This window comes from Anas acuta, chromosome 2 (assembly GCF_963932015.1).
Source record: "Anas acuta chromosome 2, bAnaAcu1.1, whole genome shotgun sequence".
Taxonomy (NCBI): Eukaryota; Metazoa; Chordata; class Aves; order Anseriformes; family Anatidae; genus Anas; species Anas acuta.
This window is the reverse complement of record NC_088980.1, coordinates 68216236-68229791: the sequence shown is the minus strand read 5'-3', so window position 1 is coordinate 68229791 and position 13556 is coordinate 68216236.

Below are 13556 nucleotides of genomic sequence, written 5' to 3'. Positions count from 1 at the left end.
ATGGTCTGAATAATACTGAATGATTTCAGTCATTCTAAATGCATGCAATTTCATTGTAGATGTTGTGTTGTAGAAAAAAGTAATTCATATCACTGATTAGAAATAGACGTAGTAAAATTTAGGACAAGAATTTCAAAAGCAACAGCTAATTGTGAGTGCTGGACAATACCAGAAATAAACAGGTGGTCCGCATCCTCAGAGAATCTGCTCTCCTGAAGGTATCTAGATTGAGCAGACTCTTGAAATCATGGCTTAAGATGACCAGACAATGGTTTTAAACTGTGGTTTATATGCAACAATATCTTGCATAGCTATCTAGTATGCCAACCCTCTTCTATGTTACACATATGTAAGGCTAAAAATGACTCAATTTTTCAATAAAACTGAAAATCTGCTGTTTCTCACAAAATGAGCCTACATGAGTTTCATTTGTTTGTTTTAAAACTAATAATTTCAATTTGGAAATAGCTGGGATACTGATATTTCAGACTCCAGTTCCCACTGGAAATGAATGGATTCTACAATTCATTGCAGCAGCTCAGTAAGAGATGAAAACTATATGCTAGGTAATCTTTTTAGGGAGCATCACACAGCAATAACAATGGTGGGATAAAGATCCAAAATATAGCTCCCATGAGCACTGTGGAAGTATTTAAAAAAAAAAAAAAGTTCAGTTTTCAATTTTTGTTCAAGAGTCAACATATTCCACAGAACATCTGCCTACTTCAATCCAGTCTGGTTAACTCCTGTGTAACTGTGATGGTAGATGATGCCCTATTTAATGTCTGAATATAATAGCATGACTTATATTTTTTTGTGTAGTGCTATGGCACATTATGGCACTTGGAAAAGACGTATCTTGTTATCCGATATGAAACACTGTAGGAAAGACATAAGACTCCACTAAATTCTCCAACCTACTACTGTACTATTGGTAGCTTAATAGTAGTAAACAGAGGTCAGCATTAAAGTCTATCTGATTTCATTTTCCACTTACCACATATTCTGTACATCAATCACGGATGATGAGACTCCATGGCCCTTTCCACAGGAGAAAGGATGACTTCACATTTAAGGTATTAGACTTGAGTTTAAGAGATTTGGGTTCAATTTCCAGCTCTCCTATGGAATCTTGGGCAAATTATTGAATCTCTCTGTTCCTATCCCCTAACTGGGAAGACGTTAATACTTCTTTTGTCATTCTTGTGGTTTATTCATTTAAAAAGCACTTAAGGGCAGGAACTGCCCTACAGTGGATGTCTGTGCACAGGGATCAGCACTGCAGAGATCCACCCCTGCTTGAGGAACAGCTACAAGACCACAGTAAAAGCAACAATAATCTATTTCCAGCACTATAAATACACACACAGGTTGGCCTGAGCATGCGTCTCAGCTGTCACGGAAGGCAGGCCCACAAGCTGAAGAGATGTGCAATGCCTTCGACAAACTTGCAAGCCATCCATGGCCGTGAGATGAGCCATGCCCCGCTTTAGCCTTTTGCAGCAGCTGACAGAGCAGCAGCAGGGTGATGCTACGTGGCATCTGCAGGCTTGTGAAGCTGCACTGCCTGATATCTTCACCCATTATTTGGAGGGCACTTGACTAACGGGAGCTGAGTAGTATTTCACCCTGTGGGGCTCACAACAGCCACTGTGTCTGTCAACATGTTCTATCACTCTCTACTTATGCAGACATTTCTTTCTTTCTTTCTTTTTTTTTTTTTTCCCCCTCTCTCCCTTGCTCTCTCTCTCTTTTTTTTTTTTTTTTCCTTCTTTTTCCTGATGTATTCATCACTAGGCTGCAGACACCTAGTTAATCCATTTAGAACCTATCAGCTCTGTTCATCGGCTCATAAACCCATTACCTCGGAGGCGCTGTGCTCAGGGACACAGGTGCCAGACCAGTGCACAAAACGCAATTGAGTTATGTAGCAGGCAGCAAGGCCCTCGGATTCATGATTCTGCCTGCATGGGGAATTGCACGCGTTATGTGGCAGCAGCCACTTTATTAAATATCGATTTAAATCACAGCCTTTAATCAAATCTGATAGAAGACCTTTCTCACCTCCTGTCTCTTCTCCCCGCCATGCCTAACCCATGCTCCCCCCTCTCTCACAGCTCCGCATGGGTCTACTTGATGACAGAAAAGCTCAGGAATGAATAGTTAGCAAGTGGTTCAACAGCAAACCCTTATCAACAGTAATGAGGCATTTGCGATAATCGAGTGATGAAATGTAAATGGGCAGTAATGAGCACAATTACATCCACTGGGGAACCATCAAAGCTGCTTCTTTCCTTGTAGATAGATGAGCTTCCTCGCTCTCACTGCCCACTGCTGTCTTTGCACAGAGCACAATGCTGATGCAGGGACGGGCCGAGAGTGAGGTGATGCTGGAGACCTGGCACTGGGGCACCTGGCAGTGCCTGGCCAAGGAGCTCTCTGGCAGCAGCCAGGCTCCCTCCACGTTAATGCTACCCTCCACCTTAATGCTTGTGGTTTATTCATTACCCTCCCTCCACGTTAATGCTACCTTGGATGGTTATCCTCCACACTCTCCTCCTTCCTAGTCCTTAGGGATGATTTGATTTGCTGCAATGTTTGAAAACTGCCTCATTGTGCTAACAAGATTAACTCTAGCCTGTGTCTGTTTGATGCACTGAAAATGTTCAGGACAACTCAATGGGGCTTTCAGCTGGAAGATCTGAGAAATGGGATGGTTGCCAGGGAACAGGCCCAGTGGCAGCCTATGTCCTCCTCACAGGTGAGGGACCAGTTGGGAAAAACACTGGCATGCTCCGGAGATGGAGAAAGTTGGTGCTTCCACAGCCCAGCTGGTGGATGTTAACAGGACCCAAAAACGGCTTGTCAAGAAATAAACACATCAAACTGCATAATATGTCCAAGTCACTCCATGTATCCAGGGTAATTTGTGCAAATAAATAGTACTAGAGAAAAGTCAAAGAGCTGAGGTTAAAAAGTTGGGTTGCAGCAAACACCCGGTAGAAATTATTGCTGTGCCTGCAGTGCCTTCACCCAGCTGCTCTTGACACCATAATTCCTAAGTCTCACAGGATTCACCTGTAGCATACAACCTATTTGGCATCATTCTTATTTCCCTGCTTTAAACCCATATTATTGATGGTGAATTATCCGAGGAGTTTAAGAAGTGATCAGTTAGGGAAAGCTCATAAATTGTGACTTTGTTTTTTTAAGTCACCAAAAGGCTTCTGTTATGCCTTAGCCCTGCCGTGGTGGTCAAAGATATGTTTCTGATCCTTAAAATTAAAATCTCTTTTAATTATGCATTCATTGAATCACATGAAGAATTCCTGTGCTGACAAATCTCCACCCTGCTGGACCACATGCTTGAAAACCAGGCATTGTGCAGATGGGCTGAGAAGTGTGCACAGTGTACCCTCTGACCATTGGCAGAGTTGCTGAGAAGGGTGGGTGGCAGTTCTGGCATGGCCAAAACCGTACCGGCCCACTAATGGGGTGGAAAGGGGTGCCTGCAGAACTGGGGTTAGGGAGAGGAGAAGCACATATTGGGTAACAAAGTTTACTGGTAACAGTGAACTGAATTTACCCACTGTAAAGATATAATTCTCATTTACAATTATAGTCTTTCAGAAGCTGGTGAAAAGGGGAGGCAGTGTACTTTGTTTTTGAAAAGCATACATGGTTTGCTTAATTAAATGACCTACAATATCTCAGGGATGACCTAGGAAGTCACACAAAGGTGACTTTGTGGTGGTGCAAGTGATGGTGCAAATTGGTGTTGGTGTTAGTTTGTAATGAAATAGGGTGAATCTTTGGTAGGTCTATTGTTCAGCAGATCTCCTCTTTTGAGGACACTACAATGATTGTGATAGGCAGGGTCTGAATGAAAACAAGGTTTGCCAGAGAGCAACTTTCTCAGGGGCTAGGAAAAAGATCGTTTTGGAGACCTAAAATACTTGTTTCTACAATGCTATGTTTCAAACAATGTCAGGATAGCAGACAGGCTGAACGTACCCCAGGGTACCAGCAGAATGAAGCAGTTTTCCAGTACCACTGAGTTTCTCATTCATTTCTAACTTCCCAGCTCTCAGAATATGTTACCCTGCAGCAATTAATTCCACAGGTTACCTGTAGCACAACCACCCTCTCATCACATTTCCATCTGCTGCCGTTTGTTTCAGAAAACATTCCCTATTCTTTGGGTCAGCAGTGGCTCCAAGGGACTGTTTGCAATACCAAAACAGCATGGTGGAAGCAACCCAAATTGTGGCAAGCAAATCACATTCACTCATCTGGGAATTAATTCTGTTAGTGCTGCATCTGGAGACAGATGACTGATACACTCGTGAAGGGAAGATCCTACAGACTATACAGCCTGGAGAGGCACCCCAGATGCCCACTCTTACACCAGAAAGCAGCTCAACACTGGGCAACCAGGTAGTGCAAGATGGCCATCTCCACTAGCTGTCACAGAAGGCATTGCTGATGTCCTAAGGAGTTACTTAATATTATGGACTTCCCTTGCCCCTAGTATCTGAGTGGTTTTAACCACACTATTTTCAGTGCACATCACATTTAGAAATATGCTAGGATGTTTTACTTATTAGAAATGCAATAGCTGTTAAATTGTATTAGTTATTGACCTTAGCAGCAATAAACTGTAGCGGGAGTAGTCTATAGTAAACACTGCTAAATCATAATCAGCTGGTACTATGTGGGTATTTCTGACCATTTGCACTATGCTCTATAAAATACATTTGATCACAGTATATAAAAACATGAAAGTCCTGTACATGATTTTGAAATGTACTAAGTTTAAAGACATATTCAACCAATTTATCATTTAACTTATGGTTTCACAAAAGCTATTAAACAATGCTGTGAGCCTGGAGGCCACACAAATGCTACAGCCCTGGAAATGTAAAGAAGTTCCTTTGAATCCCGTAATAATGACCTTGACCTATTGAAAAAGGTGCACACCTTGTCAATAATTCATCTCACTCTTGACCCTGGCAAGATGCCTAACCACCCTTGAACACTTACAGTGGGGGATTTTTTTTTTCTTTCCCCTAGTGAAATGGGCCAATTTTTTCCCATTTTGCAAAATCTGGAACACAGATCATTAGAATGCTTTTGGCAGCTAATTTGAACATCAGTGACTCAACTTGGAGAAGGAAGTCTTTTTCTGCCCTAAAGAATCTCAGGGAGTTTTCAGACTACAGTAATTGAAAAATCCCCAAACACTCACTCACAGAGGAGATACACATTACTGCAGGAACAGTCTACAAATTGTAAAGTATTCAATTTACATTCTCAGTACCTCAGGGCAGTCGTGAAGAATTTATATCTTCAGAAACCTTTGAACTAACAAAAGATAACATTTCACAGCAAAGTCTACTTGCATAAAAGTTTTTTAACTCCCTTCATTCTTATTCTGAAGGAAGTGTCTTTTGCACTTCTGGAACCAAGGCTCAACACAGGTATCAGAGATGTTAAAAAGGAGATGGAGTCTGAAATAGAGGTGTTAAAAAAATTAATGGACATACTGCATCTCATCTAGATCATGAGTTCATTTTTCACCAGCTCACACATTATGCATTCTTTCTCTGAACTTGGTATCTTTTTTAAGGCTGAAGATACTTTGGTTTGATCAGTGTGCTAGGATCCTTAGTTACATTAAAACCCTTTACACAAAGGGCTTTATAACATGTTGATAACGGGAACAGATGCACCCTGGATAAGAAGAGGACCTTTTTCTTCCCTGCTTGCATCATATGGGGCAGTGAACAGTGCCATATCCCCCTTCCCTTTACAGTATCATTTTGTTTGCTTGGAGACCTTATTTTTAAAATTAATCATGATTAAGACTCAGACCTGATACTTTGAAACTGAAAAGAGACCCCTTGTCTTTAAGAGGTAAAATATTTGAGTTTGGGGGTGTAGTTTTTTTTTTTTCCTGTTGTTTTTGTTTGTTTCAGTATTATTATTCTTTTTTTAACAGGGTCATCTTACAGATTATATCACTTGGATTTTTATCAACAAACCAACATTTTCAGAGGTTCCACTGTTGTGTGTGAACCACACAAGCAGTTGTTTGTTTGTTTTTTTGGAGTTGTCATTTTGTTTTGCTTTGTTATGTTTTTAAGGATTAAGGAACCCTAAAGGACTGAGGGAACCATAGGTAACTCAAAGAACACTCAGAATAACTACCAATCTAATGATATCCTTTGACTTTTTTTTTTTTTTTTTTTTTTTTTTACATTTCTCTAGGAGAAAAAAAAGGGGGGGAGAGAGAGAGAGGGAGGAGGGAGGACAAAAAAATTCTGCTTCAAGCCAACCCTAAATCTATGATTATCATATTCATGTCCAACACTAACCATTATGTGGAAACATTAATGAAAGTTTTAAAACACAATCATTGGTTAAAGTTGTGTTTTGTTTTTTTTTCCTTCTCTATAAAGAAATTGATAAATGTTTCTATTAACTAATAACCCAGGAATCAACAGTCTTATAAAACTGGTTTATTCAGCCCAGAAAATTAGGCAATCCATCATGACTGATTTGCTCACATTTTCCCCTGCAAATAAGTGAGATGAAAACTTTAAAACCAATAAGATAATGCACTTAACAAATTCAGCTGAGAGAGATGGATAAACTAAGATGCCACTGGCATCAGTTAAGGAAAATCTGTCGTGTTTCCAATTATTTGAGCAGATTTTGTATCCCAATTTGCTGCCAGACTGGCTGCATCCCCCACTCCCCTCTTTCAAACCACATCATCTGATCTTAAATCAGAACAAGCTCATCATATCACACTATGAAAGGCCAACAGGGGATAAATGACACCAGATGTTATATGAGTTTTCTTTTAGGCTTTCATTTCAGACTTACTGCATTCCCCATGCTGCTTTTTACTTGTCAAAAACTAAAATGTGCTTTGATAGATAACAACCCTATTTTCTTCACTGCCTGAGCTTAGAGAATACCATTAAGTATTGATATTGATGGTGCTTAACTAGGGATTGCAACCTGGGACTGCGGAAAGCAGGATCCTGGGATTCTGAGGTATCTTTCAGTCCCACAGATGCCTTTTCTGCTAGTCCCAGGGTTTTGCTGTTGTTGCTGTTGGGGGTGGTGTTGGGATACATGCTGTGTGATTTTACAATACAAAATATGAGCACATTGACAGGCAGGAAAAGCAAGGAGGGGCAGGCACGCTCAGGAGCATAACTCTAAGGCCCATCTGCTGTCTGAGCTGCTGAGGGAGCTGATATTGCATCAAAAGACTAACAATGAACTTCTGAAGCTGAACTGAGACCCAATAGCACACAACCCAAGACCCATAATTTTAATTTGCGCTGCGTATGGTCTTCTGGAGTCACTGTGTGCCTGGACTACTAGGGAAAGGCTGGAAAATGGCAGACACAACGAACAGCACATGCTGCTCAACCACAGTGGGAGAGCCAGACTTGCACAGTAGGCCACACACGTGGCTGTTTGTGCCTGCAGGGTGCACTGCACCCCACCACCACAGGTCTGAAGGGAGAAGATGCTCTGTAAGGGAGAGACCTAGAGATCCTCCCTAGGTGTGAGCAGTATTTTAAAAGCTGGCTTTGACTGTACACAATGTACTAACTGTGTTCCTAGTCTTAAAATGCCTGTCTGGTGCTGCAAAGAACCTGATACAGAGAAAATGAGAACCACCTCTCTATAGGGCAAAGAAATATATTAGTAAATACTCCTGATCGTGAAGGAAAAAGATGCTTCTTTCTTTAGTGTTATGAATGATTGTTTTTGAGTATATTTAGAAAGCTGTACTAGCCTTTCATAATACCACAAATATCTTAAAAAAATACCTAAATAGCAAATGCACTTTAACTCCACAGTGAATTTTAACGTCATGGCACAGTGCATGTGTTCGTAAGGAGGCACTACTGTGAGTACTTCATTCTACTGCCCAGGAGGAGCTTACTTGTCTCGTAAGTGGATGAAGGAGTTGGAAGCATAACCTCATCAATTTTCCCACACACCCTCCTGATGCAGTGAGGGAGTATATTCACACACATTGTGACTGCAACTAGCAAGCAGCTTGCTCCAAGGCGCACTGAAGTCAACAGGGTTAAGCTTCAAGAGCAAAGGAAGAGCACGGTCAAAGTGACAGAAGCAAGCAGCTCTCCTTTACGGGTCAGAAATGCTCAGTTGCATATTCTAAAGCAAAACATGGCTCCATCTAAACACTGTAACAACTCTTCCTCACCCAAACCTTTTCCACTGCCCTGGCATCTACTGCCAGCCTGTGTATTTCTGCCTGCCATCACAGTTCCACATACTTCCACTGATATCATCACCTTTGTAATTCATGCAAAATATGCTTGGTGAACAAAATACACCAATAAGCCAGCAGCTGTCAGATACCATGTCTTATAGCATTAAATAGCATCAGTTTGATTTGGCTGACACTCTGCAGTATCTTCGTAGAACAGCATCACTCAATACTGAGAATGAGGAATGAGCCAGCCTCAGCTCCCCTCCTAGCAAACCTTTAAAGGAAAGCAGAAATCCTCATCAACCAGTTTGTGTAATCAAGTGATAATGCAGAACACACAGGACATGGTGTGTGTGGGGGGGGGGAGTAGTTACATCCATGTGTTTAGCCACAACAGTCTAGAGATCAGTGCCCTTCTGAAACTGCTTCCATCCAAAGATCTTGGCAAAACACAGTGTGAAGAAAGAAGTCAACAACAACTCAAAACTGGGATGACAACAAAAGAAATGTCAATGAATATCTTGCTGATATCTCACAACAACAAAATTCTGCCAGATTTGCCTCACCTTTAATAACAGAATCACAGAATTGAAGGGGTTGGAAGGGATCTCAAAAGATCATCGGGTCCAACCCCCCTGCCAAAGCAGGTTCCTTAGAGCAGGCTGCCCAAGTAGGCATCCAGATGGGCCTTAAATATCTGGACGCCTTTAGCTACTGTACCACTGTATTCTCTCTGTGATTTTCAGAAAGAGCTTGAGTTTGTATTTTATGTCCCTCTCCTTACAATTTTCAGTTTGAGAAAAAGTATCGTATCACTTGCTCATCCTATCTGTGTGTTTTGTCTTTCTTAGAAAACAAGCAGAATACGGTAGATGGTCACAAATTGCTTACTAAACTAAAAGCAACAAACAGTGGAGGTTAGTCAAGTCAATAATGTAATACATTGTCTATTAAACTACTACCCCCCCCCAAAAAAAAAAAAAAAAAAAAAGGTGATTTCTTTTTTCTTCTATAAATGTCTGCTTATTATCAATGCAGTCAGATATGCTAGTTAGCAGATTGAAAGAAAGATCCTCCTTTGCTCTCTTTCAATGCTAATCTTCCTCCACCTACCTATACACCTGATTACCTATTTTGTGGAAGAGGGACAAATTGCTGCTTTTGGATCTGTTGGCACAAGAGAAGAAAAAAATATATGACTTGGGGATCCTCCATCATCATCAGAAAGGGTCATCCCTATAGCTACCAGGATTATAAGACCTGTGGCCACCTGGTAGCCAAGCTAAGTGTGGTTGAAGCTGGGTTGTGGTGGTTGGAAGTATCAGGGACCATACCTCTAGGGATGCTGCCCAAAGAACCAAGTAGGCTTGTAAATGTGTTGTCCTGTATACAGGCAAGTATATACATGTATAATACTTGCTTGAGCTAGCTCTCCTGGAGATCCTTCCTATATATATGAATTTCTCTGGTGGAAACTTTTGCCCAATCTGAAATTTTAAGTGAAATTGGGAAAACATATGTACAAAGTGTTTCTGTAATCTCCACTCATGGACAGCCACCCTAGAAAGCTTATTTGTCAAATCAGAAAAGGCAAATAGCCCACTCAAAATTCTGAAGTCAAAGCAGTTGGAACTGCAATAGCAAATGATGACAACAAACTGCTCTCAACCAAACACCAGGCAAAATATTACAAACAGATATTAGTCAGCTAATACTTTGGCATGAACAATAAATTTAAGATAATCAGCACTCTACTGACATATAAGTCAAGAAACAGGAGCAAAATTAATCAAAGCAATGCTTTTGCAGTACAGTGTTCAATGCAACTAAATCTCATCATTAGTTTAGGCCACCAATACATTAAAATTGCCATTACAATTGCCACTAGTGCTCTGCCAGTACAAGCAGGCTCTTAATTTAATCATTACATACTCTCAGCTTTATTGCAGGACTATTTCCTTTTACATTTGCTTTGGTCTAAGACACGCAACTTACTGGACTGAAAATAAAAGAAACAGCATTGAGGCATCCGTAGCAGTACTCCCACTTAAAAAAAAAAAAGTCTGAAAATTAAGAGAAGCTGCATAGGTATCTTTGGAGATCACAGGAACAACTCTGAATTTCCCATTGTACAATTGTATGAATATTTGCCTTCTCATATCTTTCCAGTTGAGAATGAGGCAGCCAAGTAACGGGATTTGAATGCATATTGGCTTGCTGCCTCTGCTGTTTTGATTTGCAGACTGGCCAAGCAGAATGCAATTAGTGGTTATTGACACCTTTACAGGAAGCACTCATAAGGGAAATGGGAAATTGAAAATGTCCTTTAAAAGATGGAAGTAAAATACTGTATCAAAGCTTGCTGGTAAATAAGACGAGCCCAGAAAAGTGCTCAGTCAGAATATTTGTATTTCTGTATCATTTAGGAAAATCCTATTATGGCTTTAGCCACAGAGACATCCCTGGTGTGCAAGATAGAGGCAGTTCATAAAATACATAGCATTTTCAGCTTGAAAATAGGGCAACCTATTGCTTTCTGTAGATGGCTATGTTACACCCCAGTTCCCATCAATAGAACATAATCTCATTGCAGCAGGCAATACTCAATATCAATGAAACACTGGTATTGTAGGTATTTGCAGACTGCCAGTACCTAAAGGACAGAAAGACTTTGTGTTTTTACAAGGGCCAATATCTCTGGAACACATTTATGAAACAAGGCAGCACACCAAGGAGGCAAACGAGTTATATGCATGTGTCTGCAGAGCTGTCTGCAGGAGTTTGCTTGCTCTCTTTCTCCCCTCTCTCTTTTCTGATACTTTGCACCATCCCTACCTTACATGCTCGCTAAGTATCACTAGCAATGTCAGTTATGCAATTAGTCCCTTGCCAATTAATGTCAAATTAGATGCCTGCTGTCAGCATTCCCTAGCACTGATGGAGTGTGTGGTAATAATCTGTAACCAGGATAACTTCTAATGTTCCAAGGAGTCTGCATTGTTCTCTGGGAAGGAAAAGGGGAGGGGATGGACACACGACACAAAAAAGTATGTTGCACGATCACTTATGCCATCTACAGTAAGTGCAAAAATAAAATAAGTTTTGTTGTGCAGTTATCCCAATGATTAAAATATAATAGGCTAATGAGATTACAAAGCTGATTGTGAACAAGACCAATTGTGTTAATTGGAGACTCCTGAATGGCAATTTGAGCTGCTGCCGCTGCTGAGTTTTGAAATATAATCAGTTTTACTAATTTTATCTGATTTCTTAATGAAGCTTGCCTTGAGCAATTGTTCTATGTGTTCTTTAGCAAACAGCGTGTGTCATAACTGCTGACATTAATCTTGATTACTTTAGTTAAAATAAATAGTTATACTTGGGCAGCTTTCAGAAAATACACCAGAAGAAATGTAATGTTAGGAAGAGATGGGTGTTTGCTTCTTACATTTGTTGCTTTTTCTATTTTGTATTTGCAAAGTCCCAACTGTGAAACATCTTTCTTGTGTGACCTGATCCCTTTCAGACTTCCCAATTTTTTACCCGAGCCTCAGAAGGCATTTTTAACACCCACAGAAAGAGGGATAAAGACAGTAACCTTACTACAGATAAGTCTTTACTAAGAGCATTAAAAAATTTAAATAACATAAAATCCATCAACAAAACCCGTATCAGAAAAAATACTACAAAGAGCTTTCTTATGCATGAATCTCAGAGCTGGCACGTACAATCTCAGCACCTCATGCTCCAGCTGCCAGTACTACCATTCTAGCCTTATAGAAAGGCTCTCTCTCATATAGCTTATTTATTTTTATGGAGGATTAATATACTTAGGATGGCTCTTCAGAGCTTTCATAGTGCATTTGATGTGATGCTGTACCATATTGCTGCTTACAAAGGGAAACATAAACATTAACAAAACAAACAAACAAAACAACAAAAAAAAAAGTAGAAAAGGGGAAATGGGAATGTGAGTGCATTCTGAATTAATTATTCATATTTCAGAACTCCTATTATATTATGGCCTTGCCTTTATAAGGATAATCCTTTCAAAATTAAGATAATGACTAACTAGTCTGATAGGTATTATACATCTTTTTTGAGTCTTTATGCTTATATGACAACATAATTTGCATGTACTTATTACTGCACTATAAAATCTGTGGATTTTATATGTAGTTGCATTGATTAGGTACTTGAATGATAAATAGAAACCATTTTGGGAAAGATGATATAGGATATATTAAACATTTATTTCACCTTCTCTTTATAGTCAGCAGTGGTTTGGTAAATTAAAAGTGTTTAGTCTGGCCTGGGTAGTAATCTATGCCCAATTAGGATCTAAATATGTATAATAAACAGTCTAGCTTTTAACCCATATGCATGTAGCAATTTCTTTAGTCATGGGATTTTAGAAGGAATTATGAAGTTTTTCCTCTAAGAGAGTATTCTGAAATAGTAAAAAGTCATGGGCAGCAATGCAAACACAGAGAACAGTTTGAATGCAGAGGACTGCACTGGTTATCCCCAACAACTGAAATAAAGGTGTATGCATTATAAACATAACAGTGGCATTTTCTAATCGCATGTCTAAGTGATAGAAGTCTGGGTTTCTTAAACTCTGTTTGCTTGGTGCTTAAACACACTACTGCTTGAAACCCTGCAGTTAGACAAGATTATAAGTTTTCAGGAGCATCTCTGGCTTTTATGGAGAATTTGACATCTCATATGCAGCCTTTTCAGTTCTATCACTCCCTGCCTCTTAAATGATTACCTTTTATTTAAAGCATACTTCCTATCTGCTTCAAAAATTGAGCTATGAATTTTGAGAAGAAAAAAAAAAAAAAAAAAAAAGGCTTCCACTGCCACCTTCCTTGGAAATAATTGTGATTCAAAGACATAATTCAAACCCCCATCTAGAATTGCAGTGTCCCCAACATTATGGGTCCCTCAAACACCTAGCAACATTTTCAGACACTAAGTCTCAAGCAAATAGAATCCTGGCTTCTTTAGAAGGTCTGCTTCACTCAGTGAGTAAAAAGTAAATGTGAAATTGAATTTGTATATTCTCTCTTCTGTTTAATAAATATGAAAATTTATACTTAATGAGAATCTTCTTTTACCCCTCTCTGCCTGCCTTAATGAGAGCTAATTGAATAGAACTACCTTCATTTGGCAGGACACATCATGAGGGTGTTTATACTTAGAAATTTACTGAGATAACTATTCTAAAATGGTTGAGAAATATCCCTACAGCTTTATGCCCAAATAGCTGCTCCAGAGCAATTAT